We start from the raw sequence: 10,927 nt of genomic DNA, 5'->3' as shown, positions 1-10,927 counted from the left end.
AAGTAGGAACCTCACAGAGCCACAAAGAGCTCAAAAACCAACTTTTACACTTTGCACAAAAATAATACAAAAGCTACACAACTGACTCCTACACAACTGACTCACATTGCAGAAGCAGCTGGACCTAATACAACCAGGCCCCTGCAACAAGGAAGAACCTCACAATTACAGCAAATAGGTAGTTTTAAATAATGCTTTTAAAAGTTTTTTAAAAGTTCATCAACTGTGACAATCAGCTGTGCAGCACTATCATGGGAAACTTTTTAAAAACTTTTATAAAGCATTTTACTACCGGTTTGAAAAACCAGAAGTATTTGTTACTAATGGTTCAGGTGAACCTGCCTGAACAGGTAGCATTTCATCCCTGCCTTTACCTTCATGTAGTCTCTGCCTATTCAAATAAATATTAGTCGAAATCCCATTCTGAAAACTTGTGCTAAGGATTTGAAAGCAGGTTTTCATTGTGTTTCTGACAATAGATCTGTGTCCCTGGAATCTTGTCACTTGTTTTTCCACCAGCCTTGCCATAGCCAGCTCAACTATTAGACAAGATGAGACAGCTGCCTCCAATGGCAAATGCTTGGTAGGAACCACAGCAAGATGTCAGAAAACAGAAGTCACTAGTTTTCATAGGTTACTTTTTGTCCCTTCTAAGCTGGCTTGCTGCTTTCAGCTACCATGGAGTTTTCTTCATTAGTGTAAAACTGCCAGTCAACTTCCTATTGGTTCCTGTATGTAGATGCACCGTTTTATTTATTCTTTATCTCTGTCTCACTTATTTTGGCCAACTCAAGTGGGGTAATTCATTGGAGAAAGTAATGATGCTCCAAAGAGTTAGCGGTAAAAGGAAACTAGGCCATCAAAGGACACAATGGCTGGACACCGTCAAAGATGACACCAGCCAGAGCCTAGAACAACTGAAAGAAGCAGTGCAAGGTCAGAAGATGTGGAGAGACCCGGCCTATAGAATCACCAAGAGTCAGACATGACTGAATGGATAATATCATCATCATCCTCCTCCAGGTCTTACGGAACTGTCTTGTTACATCAGAATTACCAGAGATGCAGATGGAAGAGGACACTGCTGCTGTTTTGTACTAACATGATTTCAACGTTGAACCTCTTGAATCTCTCAAACATTTTTTTCTTCCCACCCCTTTGGGAAGGAAAAGCCTGGAATTTGTCGTGTTCTGGCCATACAAAAACTAAAGGAGAGAATGGGTCTTGTCAATTATCCATTGACATCAGGGACGGATCAATTTTGTTGGAGGGGGGGAGGAGAGAGCGAGAGCACATAGTATTATTTCCTTTTTTGGTACCTTGTGAAAAATTGGGGAGGAAACATCAAAAATGTTCAATGCACTAGAATATATTCAAAGATCTTTTGAACAACATATTTGATTTCCTTCTTTACATGATATTTTGAACCTACGGAGCTGCCTACATTTCAAAGCTAGAGTTTCTCTTCAAATTTTATGAATGTGTCTATAAGATCATATGCTGCAATGTCCTGCCTGTCGGCAACTACTTCAGCTTCAACCACAACAACACAAGAGCACACAACAGATTTAAACTTAATATTAACCGCTCCAAACTTGACTGTTAAAAATATGACTTCAGTAACTGAGCTGTCGAAGCGTGGAACTCATTACCGGACTCCATAGTGTCATCCCCAAACCCCCAACACTTTACCCTTAGATTATCTACGGTTGACCTATCCAGATTCCTAAGAGGTCAGTAAGGGGCGAGTACAAGTGCACTAGAGTGCCTTCCGTCCCCTGTCCTTTTGCTCTCCTATATCTCCTATTCCTTTCTTCTATTCCTATATCTCCTCTTCTATTTTTTCATTGATATGTTCTATTACTATATCTTCTTTTCTATTCTTTCATAGATATATTTTACTATGAGTATCTCCTCTATAACCTTCATCATATATTTTACTATATGTATATAGATATATACCCACTAAAACCCTCATTGTGTATTGGACAAAATAAATGAATGAATGAATGAATGAATGAATGAATGAATGAATGAATGAATGAATGAATGAATAAGCATTAACTGTTACACACTTTGCTTTTTGCATGCTATTTTCTTCTTACCTCACTGCTTATAACGGCCTCCTGCCCATGCTCATATCTCCTGCCCGTATTCCCATACTTGTAAAAACAAACATGAACATACACATACTGTGCATCTATCTATCTCTGCATCCCACCTTTTAATTAACTCCTCATTATAAATTAATTTATCTTCTAAGAAGAGTAATGAAACTTAAGAGGGTTGATGAGAGATGCAGTCTGGGTAATCGCATGAATGATCTTTGGCAAAAATCCTCCAGTGTAAAATTCTTGGCTAAACTCCCTTTCTTTGTGTATTCCCTTGTTAAAACAATCCATGGTGCCCTGCATTTCAAATGCCTGAGGGGTCAGGTGAAGAACTTCTGGCATGTTAACACTTGAATATCTGCCAGACTGAAGGCATTGCTCAAGAAATCATTTAAAAATGAGTGCCCTCTTGAGGTTACGTTTGCTCCTATGCAAAATGCAAATTTTTGTTAAGGCAGGATGCTAAAAGATACACAGATCAGTACTTAACCTCTTCCTATTCATGGTTGGGAAGAAAAAATCTCTAGTGACTTTAATGAGTTGAGGTTTTTTCTGCCTCCTTTTATGTATTTCTAGCTATTTAGGAAATATATAAGTTATCCATAAGTTATAAGTCTACGGAGAGGGGTGGCATACAAATCTAATAAATGAATGAATGAATGAATGAAATGAATGAATGTTGATATTTTAATTTATTTGGTTGAGTTTTATAGTTTTAAAATGGTTTTGTATGTCTTTTCATTTTTTATTTAAAGGCTGGCTAAGGTATGGTTGAAAATGAGCAGTCATCTAAATATTTAAAATAAATAAACTCCAATCCTGGAACCTGCTTATGGGTGCAACAAATTGAAAAACTGAGACAGAGATAGTACAAGCCCTATTAGTCCCTATAAGATGACTGTAGAGCTGCAGTTCAGCGGTTCAAATCTCATCACTGGCTCAAGGTTGACTCAGCCTTCCATCCTTCCGAGGTGGGTAAAATGAGGACACGGATTGAGGGTAATGTGCTGGCTCTGTTAAAAAGTGCTATTGCTAACATGTTATACGCCACCCTGAGTCTAAGGAGCAGGGCACCATAAAAAATTGAATAAATAAATACATACAGGAAGGAAGGAAGGAAGGAAGGAAGGAAGGAAGGAAGGAAGGAAGGAAGGAAGGAAGGAAGAAACTCATTTTACTTTTCACTAAACTCAGCAAACAGTTCAATTTCAATTATATGATTAAGAACCACATAAACTAGTGAACTAAAATAAACTGGGGTACATTAGAAAGATCCGATATTTTGTGACAGATTTTAGTTGCCCTATTTTGATTAGAATTTGAATATTCTGGCCTATTCTGAACAGTTAAAACCCTGGTAGTCTCCTAGGGTTTTAACTGTTCAGAATAGGCCAGAATATTCAGATTCTAATCAAAATAGGGCAACTAAAATCTGGTAGTCTCCTAGGGTCTAAAAGGACCCGAAATGAAGTTTGAGACCCTGTAAAAAAAATTCCCTGCATATCTGAAACTTGAAATCCCATTACTTTTTCTCATTTGAGGGATTCTTTCTAAGGTTGGTGGGGGGTTTGGGGGGGGGTGTATAGTTTTTGCTGGGCAAAAAAAGTTACCAATGTTACCCTCCGGGTCCTTTTAGACCCAGAGTATAAAAGGGTTGGTTCTAGCTACTGGAATGGACTTTTTGAATACTTTTTTCACTAGTATACTAATTTGAACATTTCTGAACACAATGAAATGAAAATTGAAATGAAAAAATAATGCTTATTTGTTTATTTTGCAGCCTAATCTAGATGAAAATGAACAAAATTTCACAAAAATGGGAGGCGGGGTTTGATGAGCAAAATAAACAAATAAGCATTATTTTTTTCATTTCAATTTTCATTTCATTGTGTTCAGAAATGTTCAAATTAGTATACTAGTGAAAAAAGTATTCAAAAAGACCATTCCAGTGCTAGAACCAACCTTTTTATACCCTGGGTCTAAAAGGACCCGGAGGGTAACAAGTGTATAGTAAATGGGAGGAGAATTCCAGGGTTAAACTGTTGTGGGTGCTCTAACACTGGAGGTGTTTAAGAATAATTGGACAACCATTTTTCTGAAATGGTAAAAGATCTCCTCCTTGAGCAGGAGGTTGGACCTACAAGACCGCCAAGGTCCTTTTCGTCTCTATTATTCTGTTATCTGAGATTCTATGAATCTTCTGGGACAGATTCTTGGCTCCTCTGATATTTACTATCTCGTCCGTAGGAAATATCATCTCATCCATAGGGAATAGCTATGACGGAACCAGGTAGCATTGGGATATGAAACAGACTGTGCTGCTAAATATGGTTTCTTCTGCGTAAGCACTCCAAACATCTATTTTAGTTGGGTTAGAAGATAAGAATCTTGCTCTCCTCCCCTATTACCAGTACAAGTTGGATAAATGTATAACTTCTAGTTTGTTCCTGCTGGTTGTAGGAATCAAAACAAAATTAGAGGCTGGAAATTAAAAAAAACCAAAACATTTTTGGCAAAAGATCAGGCAAACTAGTTGTAGATATTGCTGCAGATAACACTTGCTTAATATTTATGGTTTACCTGCCCTGGATTTTAAACATCTAGCCCTTAGCCAATATAACTTATTTTAACCATTTTTATTTATTTTTATCTCCTTTACACTTGCTGTGTTGGAAATACATTTTGCTGGTGGCAACCAGATAAAATGCCCAATGTTTTCCACTCTAGCAGTAAATCATTGATCCATTTTAAGAATCCAAGTCTGACTTGGAGAACCCACAGTTTCATATACATACCAGAATGCTTCCAAGCATCATATTATTATCAATTCATATATCACTCACTCAACCAATAGAATTTTATTACAGTCATAGATCAGAGACCAGAACAAAGACATTCAATAAATGTACAATTTAAAATTCTATAATAAAATAATAAATAACATAAAATCTATAATAAAATCCAGTCTGTCTATTATACGCAGTCCAACTATATACTAAAATCACATATATCAATCCTTCTTTTACTTTCCTATTACATTTGCATGCCAAATTTGACCATGCCACAGCAAACACCAATATCTACTATAAGGAAGAGCCCAATGAAGAATTTACTGGTCTTAATGATTGTACTTCCATCAGCAAGGTCCAATCATCTGAAGGTGTGGTCATCAGAAGGAACTTCTTGGCTATTGTAAATGTGAGATATGGGACTCAGATGATTCCATACTCCAATTTTGGATAATCTTTATCCTATACTGAATGTTATCCCTCTTTTTTCAGTAGAAACTTGGGTACCGGGCATGGAATATAATATATATAATATATCAGATTTTACATTACATACAACTGTATTTCTTTAGAATGCCATTTTGTCTATTGGTTAGCAATATCTTTAAAAAAAATAATTTCATTTTAAAAAATCAAGAAAATTGTCTGACTTTTTATGGTTGAACCAGCAGACTCATTTCAGCTGCTGCTCTTGTTTCCTGTCCTGTCTCCTACATTTGTAGTATCTCATCGGAAACCTCAGAAGCTTGCAGACATGGTGCTTCTAATCAAGACATTATTCAACTATACATTTTAGATTTTTTTTTAATTAATCATTTTTTAAATTGCAATAACAGGAACAAAAAATATATGCACATATATTGATGAAATGAAGAAAATCTAATGTAAAGAGAAGAGTTTAATTCATATCAGGTCGGCTAGTTCAGAGAAAAAAATCTCAGATGTGTACTTAGGTGAGTGTACATATTATGGAAGGGTTAAATTTTTAAAAGTTCTGGGATACTTCACTATTTGATCGTGACATTTTTTTTTTGCTGGATTGAAATACTAATATTAGAGATGATAGATGATAGATATAGATGATGGATGGAGATAGATAGATAGATAGATAGATAGATAGATAGATAGATAGATAGATAGATGATAGATAGATAGATAGATAGATAGATAGATAGATAGATAGATAGATAGATAGATAGATAGATAGATAGATACTGTGGATAGATAGATAGATGATAGATAGATAGATAGATAGATAGATAGATAGATAGATAGATAGATAATGTGGATAGATAGATAGATAGATAGATAGATAGATAGATAGATAGATAGATAGATAGATAGATAGATAGATAGATAGATAGATAGATAGATAGATAGATAGATACTGTGGATAGATAGATAGATAGATAGATAGATAGATAGATAGATAGATAGATAGATAGATAGATAGATAGATAGATAGATAGATAGATAGATAGATAAATAGATAGAGATGATGGATAGATGAGAGGGAGAGACAGACAGACACAGACAGAAGACGAAGAGACAGACAGTTTGTAATATGAGTGCAGAAAGCAAGAAGAGAAAAATCAGTTTTCCCTGAATTCCTCGCCAATCTTGTTTCATTCATTCTGTCGCTCTATCACCCTATGTATATTTATCCAAGCATTGCAAAGACCTGGATTCTTTAGATGCTTGAAAATTTTTCAGAAGAGTGGGGCTGCCCTATTTGAAAGAAACACCAGAGTCGAAAGTGCCTCAAGGGAGAAAAGATGCTAACTAGCGTTTAATGGTTGGCTGAGCCTTACAGACATTCCTTTCTCTGTTGTTTGATGTAGATTTCTTCCCCTGCTGCATGTGAAAGCAGAGGGGTCCTTTGGCCCTGTAGAGTTAGCAGCCTCTCCTTAGCGCAGCCTTCTTTTGAGCCACCAGGAGTGTCCTCATCTCTATTCAGATGCAAAGATCAAATCAGCATTTCAAACATTTGCCCCACTGCTGCGTATTCCATGCAGCAGGGGACACTTTGCACCAAATCTAGCCTGGCCTTTGCCCACGGCATAAATTTAGCTCTCTTTTTTTATTGATTTGAAAGATTTTCTGCCATTAGTTCTAGAGGTCAAGGAGATAGAAAGATCCACTGTCTGGATTCCTGCTTTTTTTTTAAGCATAACAATGGGGTTGAGTTGCCTTGGGTTTGTGGTCAATGTTGACACAACAACTTTCAGATATGTTGGCCTATATTTCCATCACTTTCCCCCATCAGCAGTAAGTAACATCTCAACATTCTCTATCCTGGACTGAGTGGGAAGTAGTGTGGTTTAAACCCAGGATTTTAACCTGGCAAAGAATCAGCTTGAACCCCTGAATTATGGTCCTTCGAATCATATGGTTCACCCCCACCCACTTGCTCAGAAAAACACATTTGTACCCAATGGAAACCAACTGGAATTGACCCGTGTCAACTAACACCACCACCACCTTGGAGATAAAAGGAAACATGTGGGTTCCTCCAACCACTGTGATCTACTGGTGTGGGTTAGCCTTTTTCCTGAGCTGGCAAGGTGGGTGGCATCACAGCCTTCCTTCTTCTTTAAATCACTGTGTCACATATGTCTTTGCCCTTGGTAGATGATGCTTAACATGAGGTGGGAGGAGAAAAGTTATGTTCACTCCTCTATGAGAATCATTTGGGGCAACAGCTCCTGCAAATGAGTCTCTAGTCACGCCTTAATTGCTCTACGGTCACAGCCGTGTGAAACTTGGTCTGCATATGAGGCCAATGCTATTCCACTAGGCTTGGAGGCTAGCCTCAGGGAGGAGACCCAGACACACTTTGTTTATTTAGAGGGGCAAATGTGGATTGGAAGGCAATGATCTCCACACTACTAGGGGGGGGGGGAGAATACCACACACACACAAAATCACATACATATCCTTATGCTCAGAAGATTGCCCTTCCTGCCGAGTATTAATCTACAGAAACCATGTCAAGATGTTCAGAAGGAACAAGGATGCACTATACAATATTAGTTATGTATTACCAGAATGAATTAATACATATTGTCAATACATTTGAACAGATGTATTTATTTGTTTGTACATTATCCACTGCCTATATTCATACAATACATTTACTCTGGTTACTGATGTAATCCTAATCCAGGTTTATAAAATACATTGAACTATAATAAAATGGGAAGGGTCTGTACAATGCATAAAACCTTTATGAACCTTAAAACTAATCAAACTTAACATATTACTTTTAATTTGAGATTTGATGTTATTATTTTATTCTACTGCACTAAAGAAAGTTGGTGGTCAGCACCTTTTTTTTCTCTTCTCCCCTTTCCCCCCACTATTCCCTTCCCCTTCCCTTCCCCTTTCTTTCCTACTATTCTCTTTTACATTTCTGTATTTTATAGAATTAATACATACATGAATGAAAACTTTGGTTAATAAAAACATATTTCGTGATTCCTGTTTTACTTGACTTAGCTAAGTGTGACCCTGATTTCCTTCAATCATAGCCCAAGAACATTAAGAGATAAAATTAGACATCACAGACTCTGCACTACAAGATTGTTCCTGAACATCAACGGTCTACAATGGAGAATAAACCACACCGATCTTGTAAGTTCCATCTAGTCTATAGCTAGGAAATTCCATGTTGGCTCAAAGCATCTCAACATTAGGACTCAATTGACTTTCCCTGTCTAGCAGCAAAAAAGAAAGAAAGAAAGAAAGAAAGAAAGAAAGAAAGAAAGAAAGAAAGAAAGAAAGAAAGAAGGGTGTATTTGGGCTTACACTACTCCATCCTAATTGATTAATAGTCCAGTTGCTCAGAAGATTCAAGGATACCCATCCACTTTTCCTACATCCTCTGAACATGTCTATGTTAGGATATTGGGAATAGAATGAACCAGCTACCTTACAACCTCTAGATGCCTTGAGGGAGTTCTTAGAGTATCCTGTTTGTCACAGAGTATGGTTCTACTTCCTGCTCTCATGTGGCCAAATTAGTAATAGTCATTAGCCAAATTGCCTCACCTTTATTTAGAAAGGAGGATGACCAAAGAACCAAGGACTACTTGATTAGCACTCATCCTTCTTTTTGAATAAGTGATCTTCAACAAGCACATCAATATGTCTCTCCCCCCCCCCACCAGAAAGGGAGTGGAAGAACACAAGATTAGCATTATGTGAGTGTCAGAGAAATGTCATTCCCATCAATTTGGAATATTTACCACATAATATTTTTATAAATATTAAATCAATATAGTCCATTCTACAGCAACACAGAGGTTGAAAACTGGTCTAATCAACACTTTTTGATTCTAATGCATGGAAAGGAATGTGGATTCTTCCTACCCACCATTGTTTTCACCTTTTGCATCTGTATTTCAATTGACATGTTCCTGAATATGTCTCCAAATTCAATTGATGGGCCTTATTCTTCCCTTCCCATCTATATGTTTGTGCCACCCCCATAAATCTGGCTAAATATATTGGTCTACAAATGTTGGCAAATCATCAAATCTGAGATAAAATGTGTTAATTTTGCATATTTTGATTAGATGGATTAGAAAACAGATGATAAAAGTGATGGTTGGCTAAAGTTTTCAAGATATTTCACAATAAAGATTTATACCCAGGCAAATATATTTGCCTAAAATGGAGGGAGATGTCTATAGACATCTATAGATTATAATCATGGGGCCTTATAACTTCTCAACGAGGTTTGGTAGAACAATGAAAATAGTACCACGTGAAGTATAGAAATTTATTTTCATTTTGAGAACAGCAAGGCAGGTGACTATGAAAAACCTGTGGGAAATTTGCTTAGGTCTTATAAAGCACTTGGTGCAAACTTGTCCTTGAAAATCCACTTCTTACACTCCCATTTAGACTATTTCCTTTTGAACTGTGAGGCAATGAGTGATGAGATATTCCACCAGGATATCGCAGGCCTGGAGGAAGATACTAAGGGAAAGGAAATCTGTCTATGCTTGCTGATTACTGCTGGGATCTCTGCAGGGATGATCCTACTGCAGCTCACAAGAGAAAAGCCAAAAAGTGCAGTTGAGATGCCGAATACAGATGGAATCTTGTCGTTTAATCTGATGTTACAACTTGTCAGTTTTCATACAAAAAGCATGAAAATGTTACATGAAAAAACCATGTAATGGATAGAAATTTATATTATTGGTATCAATAAAAAGATAAATTTATAATAATTGGTGTGGGGCCATTGTCATTTCTATAGCACATTTTGCAGGAGAATTATGGAGCATAATTGCACATCCCTCTCATAATTTTGAATTATTTTGATTAAATTTTGACCTGATGCTGGACCCAATTAATACTCAGGACTTAATTTTTCTTTATTAGTGACCCAATTCTGATAAAATTCAGTTATTTTCATTTCCGAGACTTTCTCCTTGTAGACCAATGATGTCAACCAAACCGACAGCACAGCATAAGGTAGGGATGCTAAAGGAATATTTGCATATATATATATTTGTTTTCGTAGATTTTCACGGGTACAGGTATGATGGTCTTGGTATATTCGGGTTTCTTCCCCTGTAGGATTTGGAAATTTCTGGCGACGTTTCAACGAGGTCCCACTCGTCATCTTCAGGCTGGTGTTTCTGTCCTTGTTCTAGGGCGAACACTGTGAGACCTGAGCTGCCTTCCTTCTATAAATACTGGTGGCTGGGTGTGGTTTGATGGCTCAGCAATTGCCTGCTGTGTAGAAACTTCCTGGTGAGTCAGTGGGGTAACATCTGGGGTCGTTGATGTAGCTGAGGTATGCTGATTAGTTAATGGTTGTAGATTAGGCGTGATATCCTGAGTAGTTGGAGCTTGCAGGCTACTTGATTTTATTTATTTATTTATTTATTATTTAGATTTGTATGCCGTCCCTCTCCGAGGACTCGGGGCGGCTCACAGCAGAGAAAACAAATCATAAATAATCCGAGCAAGTTTAAAACATTTAAGATTTAAAAGAAAACCCCATATACTAAC

The sequence above is a fragment of the Erythrolamprus reginae genome, chromosome 12, assembly GCF_031021105.1.
Source record: "Erythrolamprus reginae isolate rEryReg1 chromosome 12, rEryReg1.hap1, whole genome shotgun sequence".
Lineage (NCBI taxonomy): Eukaryota > Metazoa > Chordata > Lepidosauria > Squamata > Dipsadidae > Erythrolamprus > Erythrolamprus reginae.
The sequence above is the reverse complement of the archived record's forward strand: the minus strand, read 5'-3'. Positions refer to the sequence as shown.